Source organism: Trachurus japonicus, chromosome 23, assembly GCF_045865225.1.
Source record: "Trachurus japonicus isolate A0001 chromosome 23, Traja_1.0".
NCBI classification, from domain to species: Eukaryota; Metazoa; Chordata; class Actinopteri; order Carangiformes; family Carangidae; genus Trachurus; species Trachurus japonicus.
This window is the reverse complement of record NC_140929.1, coordinates 12131966-12148990: the sequence shown is the minus strand read 5'-3', so window position 1 is coordinate 12148990 and position 17025 is coordinate 12131966. Positions and strand designations below refer to the sequence as shown.

General features: G+C 41.2%; 1 protein-coding gene across 30 annotated transcripts in view; it reads right to left on the bottom strand.

Annotated features, from left to right (window-relative positions):
- Nucleotides 1–17025, bottom strand: part of cacna1c (calcium channel, voltage-dependent, L type, alpha 1C subunit) — a 188444-nt gene that overhangs the window by 104426 nt on the left and 66993 nt on the right. The window lies entirely within an intron of this gene.

The following is a 17025-nucleotide window of genomic DNA, read 5'->3' as shown; positions in this document are numbered from 1 at the left end:
GTATCCTTTCCTTTGTGTGTGGCGGCCGGGTGTGGGTGTGGGTGTGGGTGGGTGTGCCTTTCAATCTATCTGTGTCAAAGTGTTCTAGTTCATAATTAAAACTGACTTCGAAGTCGCTGAAGATTAGAATTAGATTGGAGTTAAACACTCGTTCAACAATGTAGGGGACACACAGACAAGGTTACATCACAGCCTTGGACCAATAGAGGAGTTGCTTCACATTGTCAATCTGTCAGCTTTCATTAGGAGCAGATGAAGAATCAGCAGATCAACACAGGATGGTGAAGACGTTGGTGTGTGTGCGTGTGTCTGTGCGTGTGTGTGAGACTTTTTCTCTGAGCACTTCTTCCTGCACACACGTCTACTTGAGGGTGATGATGTGTTTTTACAGGAAATGGGGCAGCAGAGACTGGAGCATGAAGGAGTAATGACAGACAAGGAATAAGACAGACAGTTGAGGAGCAAACAGAAAAATCAAATATATAGTTAGAGTTGATACGATCGCACTGTGTTACTGCATCGCTGTCAAGCACCTCCATTTTGGAAGGGGCAAATATTATATAAAACACACTGTAATGCATTTGAAGTGAGACTTGAATCCATATCTGCAGCCTTCAACATGATGTAAACACTTCTAGATCAATTCCATGGTGGTAATAATGGCCCTGAGCGTGCCTAAACATAGCCATGTCTTCAAAATACTTCCCATAGTCCCAGCTAACATGGCACAGTCAAATTGTCAAACATGGCGGATCAGCCGCTAAGCTTCCAAATCATGACACAGCGGATTCAGACTTTTAATATGACATAGCGTGTTTACACTGCAGCAGAGCACAGAGAGAAGGAGGGAGGGAAGGGGGAGGAGGGAGGTGGGGGGCTCACCAGTGAATTGAAGATGGCATTTTAATTAGATCAGGGAGCAGACACAAAAAGAGCAAGGCTGGAAGAGAAGGAAGAAGTAAAGAGATATGAGGCAGAGAGAGGAGAAGACAGGAGCAGGAGGGGAGAAAGGAGAAGAGAAGGAGCATGCTTTCATGTGCATCTTACCCTGATACCCTCTGGCTATATAATTACTGGGAAAAGCATCTCCTTTCATTGCTCCGCCAGTGATAATCAGCTGTAACACCACATTGAACCAAACAGGATGGATGCTCTACATGCCTGCCAACGATGGGAAGTTTAAAACACTTCCTTTAACTGGAATCACCCGAAAAACTGACATCACTATGGGCTGAGACGCTCTGGTTTCTACTTAAAGAAGGCCTCTGAATGCACCCATTACAAGGCAATTAAATTGCTTACAGCTTTTATTTACCCCCCACCCTCCACCCCCTAACAACAACAACTGAGGAGCTGTCTTAAAATAGAGATGTTGTGGATACACGGCCTTGAAGCCCATACACACAGAGCCTGGGCTGTCATCATGAGGAGATGTGGATCTGTTCGTGAAACGAGATACGCAAAGATTTGTTTATATGTTGTATGTGAACAGATTTTCTTACAGTGCTTCTAAAATGCTTCAGAGGACAAACTCTGCTGGTCAAGGCCGAGCGTTTTCTCCACATGTACAAAAGAAATACCAATGGAGGAAATGAAAAACATGTAGGAGTATTACTATACAGTCTATATAGCATATTATACAGCATCAACACCTCTGGTTTACCCTCGTTCTCACATGCACATTCAGAGTTGGGATTATAAACAGCCAATCTGTGTGTTTGGTGATTTTACCATGTGAGAGAAAGAGAGCAGAGGTTGCTAGGAAGCAATAACTAACTATAGTCCATGATGTACTGCACAGTATAGTGTAATCATGTCTCTGTTTTCCTTTCCCTCACATCATAACATGAAGTCCATTTATACCTCACTCACATACTGTACACTCTTTGTTTATCTTCCATTTCTGCTTTTATAATGCCAACCTTTAGCTTACCGGGTAAGAAAACTTTTAACAAACAGTAAAAGAAAGACAGGCAGATGGAAGAAGTGACACTGTACATGGGTCTTAGAAGTGGAGAGACAACAGGGTGATAAAGACTTCGAAAACGAGAAAACACAGTAAAAAAAAAAAAAAAAAAGCGAGAAGAAAGAAAAGTCAGTAAAAGGAAGTTGAAAGCAGATATAAAAACAGAAATGTCCATGTACGGTTGCTGGTGTCGCTCGAGTTGCCTGGCAACCTAAAAGTTTGGCTTGAATCTCGCTGCCAAGTTATTATTGCTGTGAAACAATCTGTATCCATTTATAACTACAGTGAAGTCAGAAAGAAGACAGAGATTTTACCGAGATGCAACTCCACACACACACACACACACACACACACACATACTGCTTGATGTCAAGAAGCAAGAGCTCGTTAAAAAAAAAAAAAAAAAAGACCGCAGACAGGACGTGGATGATTTGGACGTTTGCAAAATGTATTTATGTCACATCTGAGGTTTTCAGTGTGGCACTGCGGCAGTGACAAGTGAGAACCTCAAAGCATCTGCTGCTTTGTGACTGACTGTAACGGTCTGTTCATTATCTAAAATATTTACCGTCTCATCTTAAAAGGTGGACGTCATATCAAACTGTATTTAAACGATGATAATAAGAGTTACTGTCTTAAATAAGCACAAATAAAACTCTTCAAATTGTTCTGTCTGTCCTCTTGTCTGTCTGTTTCTTTCGCTCCCCCACACACATCAAAGTCCTTGTTAAGACTTGGTGAGACTAATAGTAAAGGCTAATAGCTAACATGTGGAGCCATATGCTGCCTAACCTTCTGAATCATGCGCTGAGTGTGTGTGTGTGTGTGTGTGTGTGTTTGTGTGGCACATGTCTTACAGTTGACTCTATTTGAACTTGTGAAACTGGAGGAATCTATAAAAAAGGAAATAACTTTATGTCACTGAGTCAAACTGTGACGCTCTGCTGGTTGTTGTTGTGGTGAGTGAACAGACTAACTAACTCCTTCAGTGTACTGTAGCAGTTCACAGATGATGCCGAGCCAATCAAACATTATTCATTAAACAGATAGGCGATCAATCATTTACACGGACAATTATTTTGGCCATAATTTAGGTAATTGATCAGTTCTTCAAGTCATTAATCAGGAAAAAGTCGAAAGTCAAAATTTGCAACATGCAAGCTTCAAGTTGTAGCATGAGACCATTTGCCCTTTTGCTAATTTGACTGACACTAAATGCCATACTTGTGACCTTTGTGTGAGCATGCCAGAGTCCTATAGGATGACCAAATGTATTTGGATTTTACACAGGTCAATTCCTTTTGAAAACTGTGTGTAAGCAGTGTGATGAAAGTAACTACCTTTGGGATTTTCACCCTCAGCTCTAAGAAAAAAAGTGAAACAGGCCTTCTTTGGTTTTAATAGACTAAACAATTAATCAAAAAGATAATCAAAAAGTCACTGACAAAAAGTAGATCTATGATTTTTGCTCTTGCTCTGAGGCCATCAAACACTGATGGTTTAATTGTGAAATATGACACGTGGTTAAAATAAATGCATCACTGTCAGTGTTAAACTGCACTTATTCACACAAAACATAAGCCTGCAACAGTGGCATCTTATCCCCTCTGCCTTTATAGAGGTCTTGGTTTAAAACTAGAGTCATTACAGCTTTACAGCTGGCGCTTCAGAATTGTGCATGCACAATTAACTTCCTGGAAAATTTACTAGAGAAGAACAGAGGGGCTAGACATGTTGTCAGCCCCACAACATCCGTTGAGCAAGCATGGCTGGTTGCTTACATGCTGTACTTTTTTCTTTCATTTCTTTTATTGAGCAAAATGTACTGTATGCATGCGTGTGTTAACTTCCTGCTTTGAAGTAAAAGGCTCTGTGGGCACTTTAAAGCCTTTTAGATGAAGTGAAATATATAATTTACAACAGCCAATGAGAGAGAGCGCTTGTTTGTGTGTGTGCGTGCATGTCTTTGTGTATATGAACCCACTGCTGTACAAACTCAACGACAGCCAGGGATTGACAGCTCTGGCAGAAAGGTAATGGCCAGCCACCTCTACATCGCTCCAGTGTGTCTGTGTCTGCTCCTGTGTGTGTGTGTGTGTGTGTCTGTGTCTGTGTGTGTGTGTATGAGTGAGAGAGAGAGAGAGAGAGAGAGAGAGAGAGAGAGAGAGAGAGAGAGAGAGCTAAAGTGCTGATCAACAAGTGTGTGCTGCAGTCAGCAGTAACAGAGATTAACTACAAGCTCCACAAATGGCCACAAAAGCACGAGCACGAACACACACACACACACACACACACACACACACAGACACACACTGTGTCCCCGAGCCTTTATTGCCATGTTAGATGTTTGACTCACTTACTGTATCGTGACCTATTTAACCTGTGTGTCTGGTCTTCAAGTTCAAAGAAACTAAACTACAGCCTCTGACTCACATCCTCCTGCTCCACCTGTGGCTGAAAAGATCAATTTATGATACAGTACCACACACATGTGAATTCATCTAAGCCAGTAGGATTAGTTTTATATTTTAAAAAAAATAGGATTGTGACATATATATATATTTCATTATATTCCTCTTCTTTTCTTTTTTTTTATACAATATCACTTCATGATGTTTTCTATTGTATAGTTAAGTTTTCCCTTGCCATCAAACATTAGAGTAAATATATTTCACATTAAAGTTTTTAACATCTTTTCTCAAACTTCAATTTTTAATGACATTGTTCATTAACCTTGGGAAGATTGGGTGGGAGTGGCGCAGTGGGTTAAGCAAACGCCCCATATATTGAGGCTACCGTCCTCGTGCAGGCGCCCCCGGTTCAAATCCTGCATCGGACGGCCCTTTCCTGCGTGTCACTCCCCCTCTCTCTGCCTCCCCATTTCCTGTCTCTCTCAACTGTACTGTCAAATAAAGGCATGAAAAAGCCAAAAAAAATAAATAAAATTTTATTTAAAAAAACCTTGGGAAGATTAATTCTGCAACATACTGTGGAATAAAAATGCAGAAAGGTGTAGTATACAGTATGCATTTGAGGTCAATATTACATTTCTCCCCGAAAAAGCTCTGACAAGTTAACTTCTCAAAAGTGACATTTAATATTTAACACTGTATATGACTATAAAACGTATTTCCTCCATAATGTGAGGTGCAGCGTGTCCTTGAGTTGGGGCACAGCGCTGGGCAGGAGGCGATCAATCTGTGGCTGTTAGTCGTAAAGCGAAGGACAATTTGATGTGATGGGACTGGGAGGAAGACGGGATTATTAGAAAGATTGCGATGAGTAGTAGCACACTGAGGAAAGACGCACTGTTTTCCAGGAACAGTTTTCCACTAAGCCTGTTTAATGGGATCTTTAAGCACATCTGCAAATGACTCAATCTGAAAATGTGCAAACACCAAATCTCTGGCACTGAGTCGACACGTTTTCATTTTCCCAAATATTTCTCCTTTCTACGTCCCTCCATTTCTCAACTTATCTCTTTTCATACGTCATCCCATTTCTGTGAATCCTCACCTCATCTCTGTCTCCATATTTCTTCCTTTCATATCCCGGCTCTCCATATTTCCCCTTTTTATTGTTACTCTGCCCCCCCACCCCCCGCCCCTCGCTCGTCTCTCCACTCATTCCCTCTGTCTAATACTCTGTCACTCTCTCTATCCATTATTCATGGCACAGTCACAGTCGGCATTAAAGGACCTCGCTATATCGCTACGGCAACGACGCAGCAGAAGCAGCCGCAATGGATCATGGGAAACTGGGTCACCTCCCAGGAGCGGGAGGGTGCGTGTTGGGGGGGTGGGGGGTGCAGCGGAGGGAGGTCGCTGTCTCACACACACACACACACACACACACACGCTCGCATGCACGCACACACACCTGATAGTCGTCCTACAAAGCAGGAGGACAGGAAAGGAAGAGGTGATGAGCGGAAAGACAGCGGGGAGAGAGAAGAGTTGGGAATGTGTGATAATAGGTGTGATCAATGACTCAGATACAGTAACTGATACAAAAGCCACATAATGTATGTCTGCTTTACAGTTGAACACATACATAAACACACACACCTCTCTCCTGGTTAGAGAGAGTACACACTGCTCTAGACATCTAGCTGCCATGTTACTCACGCCATGTTAACTGAGTTTGGCTGCACAAACGTGAGCAAACTAGACAATGAAAGCTTTTTCTAACGCTCTAAAAGCTTCACTTATGTCATATTTGGATGTAGATAATGCTTATGGCTAAATATGCTATCTTATATGAGTTTACAAATCCCACGATACAAACTTTGGCGAGATGTTGGATGGCATTTTGTTCACAATCGGTTACAAGCTGATGAAGTATTTATGGTACATTGGTCACACAAGTTAGTCAGTGCTACGTAACATGAATAAAGAAAAGCAGAATAAGGAAAACACAGAATCAACATCTGTGATCCAACTGTGGCATGTTTCTCATGAAGCTTCCTGTTGCAGGGGGGCTCAGTACTGTATGTTGGAGCCCATTAACCATAAACGCTGCAGACAGCAGCGGTTCCCAACCGTAAGTATATCTGATTTGTAGTTAATTGGATAAAACGGTTTGCTGCTTAAAGTGGAAGTAGTAATTTAGAGTATGAGCAAGGCCTCTTTATTGATCATGACCAATCTGTCCCCACCCCGCCTCTCGACAATGAACAATAAAGACCTCGGAAGCACTAAGTGATATTCATCTTTTGATGTAAATGTACTATTACATTGTAAATGAGTCATTGCAAACTCACAAGGAATACTGGAGCTGCTGAGCGCATGTCAGGTGGGGATGAATGATTAATGTGCAACATATAAGGAACTTCTTTCCAGTGTTGAGCTGCAGCTACATGTTGCACAATTCACATCTCAATTATCTCAAAGCTTAACAATCCTCTCCTGCTGCTCTTTATCTGCATCTCCTCCTTTGTGGGTGCTATAGATTTAATGAGGGAGATCAATAGGGGATAAGGGCCTTTAACTGGATTCACCTCATTACTGTGTTTAATTAAAAAGCATGTGTCCTTATGTTATTACTTCCAGTGTATATCACACATACATACACAAACAGTCTGTCACATGTCGCCACCAAGGAAGAAAACGGAAACATCTGTTTCTATGGGAACCCGGCCCTTTGATGATGCAGGAAAAAACACACAAACCGCACTGGTGAGCGTACGGATACACACACAAACACACACTACAGTGTTCTGCATCATAGTGACACGCCTTATCAACAGCCAGAGTTTCAACCCACGGTTTGTACGTCTGTGTAAACCATCGCCGCGTGCGTCTGTGTGTATATACCAGGGAGACAGAGAGGGACAGGGACGGAGGGAGAAAAGCTTGTGTGTGGCTGCCAGATCCCAGACCAGATGGCTAAATGTCAGTGAATACCACACCAACATGACTGCTAGCTAGCAGAACCAGTACACACACTGCGACATAGCATCACCTATTAATTCATGCGAGCGAGCGAGCTGGGGCCTCTGCGCTGCATGGGATTTCAGATACGTTGCTTATTGTCTTTGATCTCACAGCAACAGAAAGCCCACCAAAGGCAAAAGTGTGACTGCAGGACGGTACAGCAACAACAGTTTGACGCTGTACATTGCTGTAATTGAAATATAAAAAAAATAATGCTGTCAGTCTATTATTAACAAATCAGCCTCTTCCTGCTGTTTGTAAATGTCAATCTTTGCAGCTCAGTAGTTCATAGTTGCAAAAAATTAAAGTTCAAATTTAACTCATTATCTCCTCTCCCTCATGTCGACTAAGGGCTGGGAGAAGTTTCAGAGTCCTCCGTGCCTTCTCGGAGTTACGGGGGGGTCCACGCAGCAGTATTTGTCCATATAATGGTTGTGAATGGTGCTCACTTTTCTTTGTCCAAAAAGACACACCAAAAAACATCCAAATACCTCCATGCTGCTCGTCTGTAATGTCCGTCTTGTATTGAAGCCCCGACATGAGAAATTGTTCCGAAAAAAATTAAATAAGTCTATATTTTAAGCTTGTTTGTAGCGGAAGCTCCCAGTGTCTCAGTTCACTGCTCTTCCTGTGTCAGGACCGGCGGAACAATTTCTCATGTCGGGGCTTCAATACAAGAGGGACATTACAGATGAGCAGTATGGAGGTATTTGGATGTTTTTTGGTGTGTCTTTTTGGACAAAGAAAAGTGAGCACCATTCACAACCATCATATGGACAAATACTGCTGCACGGACCCCCCCATAACTCCGAGAAGGCATGGAGGACTCTGAAAATTCTCCCAGCCCTTAGTCGACATGAGGGTGAGTAGATAATGAGTGAATTTTGGGTGAACTATCCCTTTAACTGACAGCTTTTGGTGTGAGCTCAGTGGAGACTGATTGATGGAAGCCTTTTAGCTGGATGTGTGCAGTTTGTTTTACTCTTCTAGTTATGTCACACAAGGCTTTTATGGCTGGTCAAATATTAGTCTGGAGTGATAAAGACACATGCACACACATGCACATTTCACAGAGTACACATTACACTTGTGTACCATCCTAATTCGCCCAGAGATCTACTGTGCACTCCCAGTCCTTTTGTTGCCATGGCTCTAATGTTTGCTGTCCATGCGGTGTGTTGTGTGTGCTAATACTGGGATGCCGGTGATGGGCTACATTAAAGCTGAGATTTTCCAGTGAAAAGTCAACAGGCTGAGCTTTTTTAACCAAGCTCCACAATGATGAAATTGCCATAAAAGATATTACATCCATATGCAGGTTGTTGTTTTTTTTATTTCTTTGCTTATCGTGGACTAGAATATTTATGAGATTGAGCTGCAAATATAAAACACCTCTGCATGAGCAAACCTGAGAGGAATGAGGTGTACATGACGCTCTCGTATGCGAGATCACAAACGCGTAATGACTGGGAGAAGAGGAGACGGGCAGACAAGAACAGGTGTGACGCAAGAGGATGCAAATGTAGCTCCAGCTGCAGTTTGATCACATCTCCGCTCAGGGTTTATAAAATGTAATCACAAGAGCAGCAGCAGTCGCACAGAGGGAGCCGTCCTTCTCAGTTGACGGCCTCGTACTCCTGCCATGCTCCTTGACCAGTGGAGAGTGCTGCGGCTTCCCACCGCTTTTAAATAGTCCGGATGGGGTGAATGCAAATTTCCACATGAATTTAAAAATTTGACACTAACCTCTGCTCAGCAATATGAAAAACGCATCACTCATTACCCGAGCGATTGGGCCATTCATTATTTCACTTAATGCTGACTCATGGGCTATTAGTTATCCACTTCTACATATGAGTTCATCTGGATTTTGCCGTTCGTACAGTTACAGCTGCATTATGAGTTTGCTTTCAGATTGGACAGAGAAGCTGATGCTTTGAATAGAGCCATTAAGCTTGAGTCAACACTACTTAGCATAAAGCAAACTATGATGAAAACGTTTCCGATTGAAAACCAGGACGTTATCAGTGATTTCGCTCCCTGTGGCACGGTTGCACTGAGAACTTTTGAGTTTCAGTGATGGACAGAGACATAACTCTCTCTCTTCCTCTCTGTGTGCTCTGTGGGAGCTGTAATGTGGGTCGATGTGAGGCAGAGGTGGACACTTTTAGCTCAGTAAAAATATCCTGCTCTATCTCTTCTCTCTCTCTCTCTCTCTCTCTCCTTCACCGTCTCTCGCCTTTACCACTGGCACATCTGGAGCTTCAAACAAATGATCAAACACTCACCTCAGCATTAGTAGCCCCATTCAGACAGCCATGTAATAGTAATAATTCCTGCCTAGGCGCCGGCATTAAGGAAACTTTATTTTGGTTTCATAAGGCTCATTTGACCTGATTTAACATGACTTGTTTGCCAAGTCACTTGGTAAACACCAATGCAGCATCTCTGTATATCCGTAGCTCCTATATATTTCTTCCCACACATGAATGTATACAAACACAGGCACGAAATCATGGTGGTCTATCCGACAGGTTTGCAGCAAACAGGGGGCGTAAGGTGGGCCGGTTTCCAGGGATGTGTTCGGGAATCATGGGATACACGCCTGGAACAGCGTTCTCACAAAAACGACTATGACATATCCTGATATGCTGTATTAAGTTTGGACTGGCAGACACACAAAAAAACTTTGTCTTTGGTTCTCTTTGAAGATTAAAAATGTATGAGTAGAGGAAGAAAAAGAGAGGAAAGAGGGAGAGGTCAGAAGGTTTGTGTGGAAATCTCCCTATCTTTATCACCAAAATGGGACTATTAAAAAGCAAGGGAGGAGGAGAGAGGGAAGAGGAAATGGCGTTGTAATGAATGTGGTGCCACAGCTGCCATCATTTAGAGTCTTTATCTTTCACTTTTATTAGAGGTGGAAGGGAAGAGTGAGAAAAAGAGACGATAGACTCGACGGAAAGAGAGGAAGGGAGGGACGGACGGACGGACGGAGGCAGTGAAAGACACACAAATTCTCACTTATTGTGTAGTTTCATTTCAACAGTGTGTCAGGCTTCAGTCCTATTGTTTCTGCTCAACAGCCATGCCAGTGAAGGCCTCCAACAAGTGAGACAGAAACATTGAGTAAGCAACAAAAAGCCTCAGTTTGAATACAATCATTTTTATGCTCATTGTAATGTGTCGAGTTTATACTGGTGAATGGAAAAGTGTCCAAGTAAATAGGAGCACTAGAGAATTTGATCACTTCAACAAAAACAATAGTAATGGCATAGAGATTGAAAAGTGGCTTTATGTTTCCTGTAACATACCAACCACAGTCCATTATCTCGTCTATGTGGCTGCATGGCTATTAGCTCATGCATTAAAATACTGCCAAATGCATTTCTTTGTTTTCACCAGTAGATAAAAGCATAAATAAGGCAGAACACAAAAGAACAACAACAACCTGTCCAACACGAAGCATTTCAAGGCTTTTTGTACAATTAAACCCTGTTGCCATTTTAATAAAAGAAAGAATTAAAAGAGAAAAGAAGAATAACACATTCAGAGAGAGAAGTGCTGGTACAGCAGAGGAACTATTTACACAAAGAGATAACTTGCCATGAAGTTTATTCTCTTTTCTCCATGTTTAAGGTTAATCTTCTAAAGTCTGAAGCTACAATGGTGCAAAAAAGCAAACAGCAGTCTGGAGTTGGAAAGCACCCATGTCTCTGGCACAAATGGTAACTGGGGTATTCCTTGTTTCCTCTGGGAGCAGAGAAGGGGAACAGCATTTATAATTTCAAAATAATGACTCCCCAGGCTGCAGCAGAGTTGGAACTTGTTGTACTGAAGAAAACCTGCAAGAGATTTTGAAGTTTCCCATCTGTGTGGCAGAGACTCTACAGTACAAGAGCGGATAAAATACTGTTGAGAGAACTGATAAATGTCCGTCTGTTTATATACTTAATGCATATGTGCGAACACATTCACTAGCACTGGTAAACGTAATATAGCAATAAATGCATCAAATTCCACTGTAGCTATTCACACACCCACACATACACACACAACCGTATACAGTACACACATCCACGTCCTTATCCGGATACACCATGATGGCTGCATTCCACTGTGTCTATTCAGAGGTACAACACACACACATGTAAACATGAACACATACGTGAGCACACACCGTCATACAAAACCATCACCACCAGAAAACAGAGAGCGACATTGTTTAGATAAGTGAACGTACAGATAGATGCTGATCGTTCCTCACCATCTATAAATAGACACTCCTAGCAACCGGCAGAGTAGCACCCAAAGGAACAGCATGTTAACTTGATCCTCTACAGCAGAAATGAGAGAAGCAGCAGGAGGACATGTGATTCAAGAGATTCAAGACCACCAGACAATATTTGGTGCAATATGTGGGTAATGGAGTCTTTATAAGACACTAAACTCTGGTTATTTCAGCTAATCAATTAAAATCAACATATTAAATTCAAAGTGACACAGAGGCCAGGCCCGAGGTAAGATGTGAACAGACAATCAAGCAGACTAACAAGGTTGTCTCTGGGATTAAACAGTAAAATACAGCAACTATAAAAAGTACTATTGCTGTCACACAACATTGAATTAACTGGACCAATCAACAGAATACACTCCTTTAAAATAGGCCGCAGCTAGTGTTTATCATACCGGTGCAGCCCTTTGGTTTTAGAAGTCACATTAATCACCTGTATGTTCACTGTAGCCTAAAAATACACCAGGGGATGGAGAACATCACTTTGAAGGCATATACAAATCAAATCAACCCAGTTACAGAAACTCAAACTACTAGGTTAAGGTTAGGAAACCCACTATAGACTGTTGATGGGTGAAAAGACTTAAACTGTATGTGCAGAACACTGCATTGCACCTGCATCGCTTCGTCCTGACCTCCTCACTAATGGGTTTTCTCTTAGTGTTTAATCAAACTGACACCGACACAAGAGGTCAGCTGTCAGGAAACAAAAACATAACTTGTTTTAAAGATCTGAACATGTGACCAGTGGTGTTGTGTGTGTATGTGTGTGTGTATATAAGAGGAATCATAACAATAATACACAGAGAGTGAGTAGGTGTGTGTGTGTTGTGGTGAGGTCCATTACCCTCTAAGAGGTGATTCACTGATCTTTCATCTAACACTGCACACCCTGTCACCTACAGCTCACACACACACACACACACACACACACACACACAAGTCATTACACACAACCCTGAACTCACAGAAACACACACTGATCAATGACACTCATAGTGTCTGATAGTCTGCAAATGTACAGTCTGCATTATGTATGAGTCAGATATACCAGACACCAGAACGCACCAGCACGTGCACACACACTCTCTCTCACACACACACACGCACACACACATAATCATCATCATCATTATCATCACCGTCATCTCAGACCTCAGTCACAATGAATCCTATTAAGCCTCCCTATTGCTGTGGGAGTTTGGCGACCAAATTGTGTGTGTTTGTGTGTAAGGTGTGTGTGTGTGTGTGTTCATGTCTCTCCATCAATCAGTGTCTAATCAGGTGTATTGATTAGTTAATTGCTCGGTTATGGCAACATTATTCTGTCAATCTGAGAATATCCATATTGATCTGATTAGACGGAGGAACGGAGTGGGATCAAGAGGGAGAAAGTGATTAAGGAGAAAACATGACTAGGTCAAATCCTGGTGTGTGGCTGGACCGCCCATGACCACTTCCTGATTATAGAACTACGAGGTCACCGGCAAACACATCAATGAAATTAAATTAATTAAATTATAACCAACAGAGAAAGTTTAGAGAGTTTTTTTTCAGGCTTTTCCCTTTGTTTCAGTCGTAGTGAAAAAGAATGATTGGACTCAATCCCAAAATGCAGGGGCAAAGACTGAGGTTATAATATTTATGCTTTAACAGATGATCTACCAGGATGTATTTCTTACTTTGTCCATCACAGAGTACAACCTCAATCTACGATCCACAATAGTAAAGATTTTATTTACTTCAACCACAATATGTAACATGTGTAACTTTTAATAGTGGCCGTTCAGTACGTCAGTCAGTGATTAGTAAAAAGAAAGATGACTTCTCCCTGCCTCTCTCTGTTGGATGTATCTTACTGTATATGTTTTGTTATTATTCTGCTTCCTTTATATTATTACTAATATACATACATACATACATACATACATACACACATAATGAATGTGCTGTAGATTATTTGTTGTAATGGAGATTAGGCTCAGTGTAGGGGAAGTGCTCCTCTGCTTCTCTGCAACTGGTGTTGCAGTCTAGACAAAAAAAGGGAATAGAAACAGAAATGGAAAAGAAAATGGGAAGAAAAAAAAGATGGGGATAGAGCAGCCAAAGGGATGAAGAGAAGTTTCTCACTCATGCTTCATGTTCTAGTTTTAGTTTCTATCTGAAAATGTTCCTGAGACTGAACGAGCAGAGTGCAGCTCATATTTCCTCCTTTGGTTCCTAGTCTTCTTTCCTATAACCAAGGACAGATGAGGAGCATCACTACGGTTACCATATCCATGACAACCTCTCCCGCTGCTATTATTGGGCATGTCGTCAAGGAGACAGAGCAGCACATTATGGGATGCCGACAGAAATAGAAATCTCGTACTGAAAGCAATACAACAGATCTCTGGTATTACATAAGAAAGACTTGTGCAAATCGGGTAATGGGGGGTGCCATATTGATTCTAATACTCAATCATACATGGTCAGGGGTATCATCAAGATACTGAACTACATTTGGTCATGATGCAATTGTTTTGAGTTTACAATCTGTGGTTTATGTACAAATAAGGAAAAACTAGCAAAACAAAAAACGTGTGGGTGAGAAAACAAACCCACAGTGAGGGTGAGCAGAATATGTCACCCCAAATGACGAAAAGAAAACAAATGACAACAATGCTCAACAAGGGGTGTGGGTGACACTAAAGTGTGAAAGTCCTGGGTGAGTTGAATGAAAGGAGTTTTGAAGCAGCGATTATTAAAAATGCCTCCTGCGGTTCTATTTAATGAGAGGGTTACCTCACAGTTTGTACCACTGGACTGCAACAATGGCATGTAAGAAATAACTTATAATACTTAATATTAGTGTAAGAGTAATGTTCAGACAATTGGCGAGTTGCTAGCTGCTTCAATAGGAAGGTCACAGGTTTATTCTTCCCAATTCCACATCAAAACTCATTTGGTCTGTCTGTGTCCCTCAGCAAAACAGTTACTGTTAAAAGCTCTGGATAAACCCATTGTCTAAATTAGTAAAATGAGAATATAATGAGAATCACAAAAGACTCTCTGGGAACACAACAGGGAGTAATATGGGTTCTAACAGTCTTGATTTTAATGACTGCCTTGCACAAACAATCAAAAAATGAATATGTTCAATTATCAAAGGGAGTATATACTGTAAAAACAATGTAAACAAATTGAAGATGCACCTTTGGTAATGCCAAATGAAAGCACAGCTACATATGACTTTTATTTTGGTAGGGTTTTGAGAGCTGTAGTCTGTGTACATTAATCAGGATTTAAAATATTACAATGAGATGAGACACAAGGTCAGAGTAATGGGATGTTTTGTACATTGTCATTAAGCAATGTGGGTGTATACCATGTTTTTGTGTGATCGCATATTTGGCTTTTCTGACCTGAACCAGATCAGACTCAGCCTTGTTGAGCTGTCTAACAGTTTGGCCTAATTTCCCCTTCCTCTTGTATCTTGGTTAATACCACACACACGAACAAGAAATGAACAAATAAACTCTGTCTCTCTCTCACACACACACAGATACATGGTTCAACCATATATTTAAGCCTCTGGTGCATCTGCACACTGCTTCCTGTCTGTCAGAAGGTTATAAAACTAATTGACCACAGCTGTGGTGGTTTGTGTGCTAGTGCATGTGTGTCCTGTATCTTTTCATTAACGAAGGGGGTCACCAGTAGGGTCCAAAATAATCCTGCCAAAATAGAAAACCTGAAAATAGGTTCCATTTGGAGGCCAAACTTCTCATGCAAGTGTGTGAGTGTGTGTGTGTGTGTGCCTGCATGCAAAGGCCTCCTCGTGCTATGTATACAGTCTAAAATAGCAAAAAGAGTAGCATTAGAATTCTCCGCATTGTGTTGACAGACACTGAGTGACAGACGACCTGCTCTGTTACGGTCGAGACTATCAAGTGAAAAATTAAATGACAAACTCAGCATTTCAATGCAATGATACAACTTACCGGTACTTACATTACACGAGTAAGGGTAATTGTTTAAAAAATATATTCATTGTATTTATTTAAGTGCTGCCTGAATTTGAAGGTGACAGCAGCTGTAATGTGATCACTGAGGCCTGATCTGTAGAGCTTAACATTGGCCCCAAGACCAGTGGTAATGTAACTGCAGCATGTATGCCTCCAGCACAATTCTTAGAGAGATAAGAAAAAGAGGGAGAGGGAGAGAGTGGGAGAGTAGGAGATGGGTACAGACTGAAAGATGCAAACAGCTGTCCCCTCTCTGTCCTGTTTACTCTTCCACTGAGTCATACACCTGCTCTGACACCGTGTCATTAAAAAAAAAATCAGAGGGTAGATTCCCATTAAAACAAATAAAAACATGTGTTATTTCTCTACCTACAGGTGTACAGTAAACCCAAATGAACTTTACGAGTGGACAGACAGAAAAGAAAGAAAGAAAGAAAGAAAGAAAGAAAGAAAGAAAGAAAGAAAGAAAGAAAGAAAGAAAGAAAGAAAGAAAGAAAGAAAGAAAGAAAGAAAGAAAGAAAGAAAGAAAGGGATGTGGCCGCATCCTAATATACTGGCATACATTTGCAAGCACAGACACAAATCATATACAGTAGATATACATAATCATAGTCATTTATATAAACACAGACTCACATCCTGGTGAGCAGCCAGATTTAGGTAATTAGATAAGAAGTTTGGCAACAAGCAGTCAGAAAAACTGAGTTTTAACACAACAGATGTCTTTGTTTTGCAAGATATTTTTGTTTTACTTTGAAATATATTAAATTATGCTACATTTTGTATATTAGACAAAATGACATTTTGGCAACCAATGTTCACGTCTTCATGCAATCAAAACAAGTCAAGACAGTCCACCAAAGAGATCGTAATTTCTCTATCATAACAGCTATTTTCTCCTTAAGCCAAAAATACTCCTTCAACCACAAGAGAACGATGCAGGACCTCTGATCAAATAAACTCATGTGCACCCAGCATGCATTCTGGTGACTTCATGGTTACAGCACATAACCACACAGCGTTCATGGTTTGAATCTGACCTCTCTGACTCCTCTTTCTCTCCTTATGTCTCCCACTTGTACCTTCTATCAAATAAAGACAAAAACAAAGAAAAAAGAATCCCAAATACATAAACTCACATGACTCTACCACATCTCAAAGAGTTCTCATACAAAATAACCGAAACGCTCCATTTTCTTCAGGGTTTAAAGTGAAATATCACAATCACAGACTCTGTTATGTCCAAACAATAACATGTGAGAGCAAATGATTCTAACAGAGGGTTTTATTCAAAGACAAACACTCTTCCACTGATTACCCCTTTCG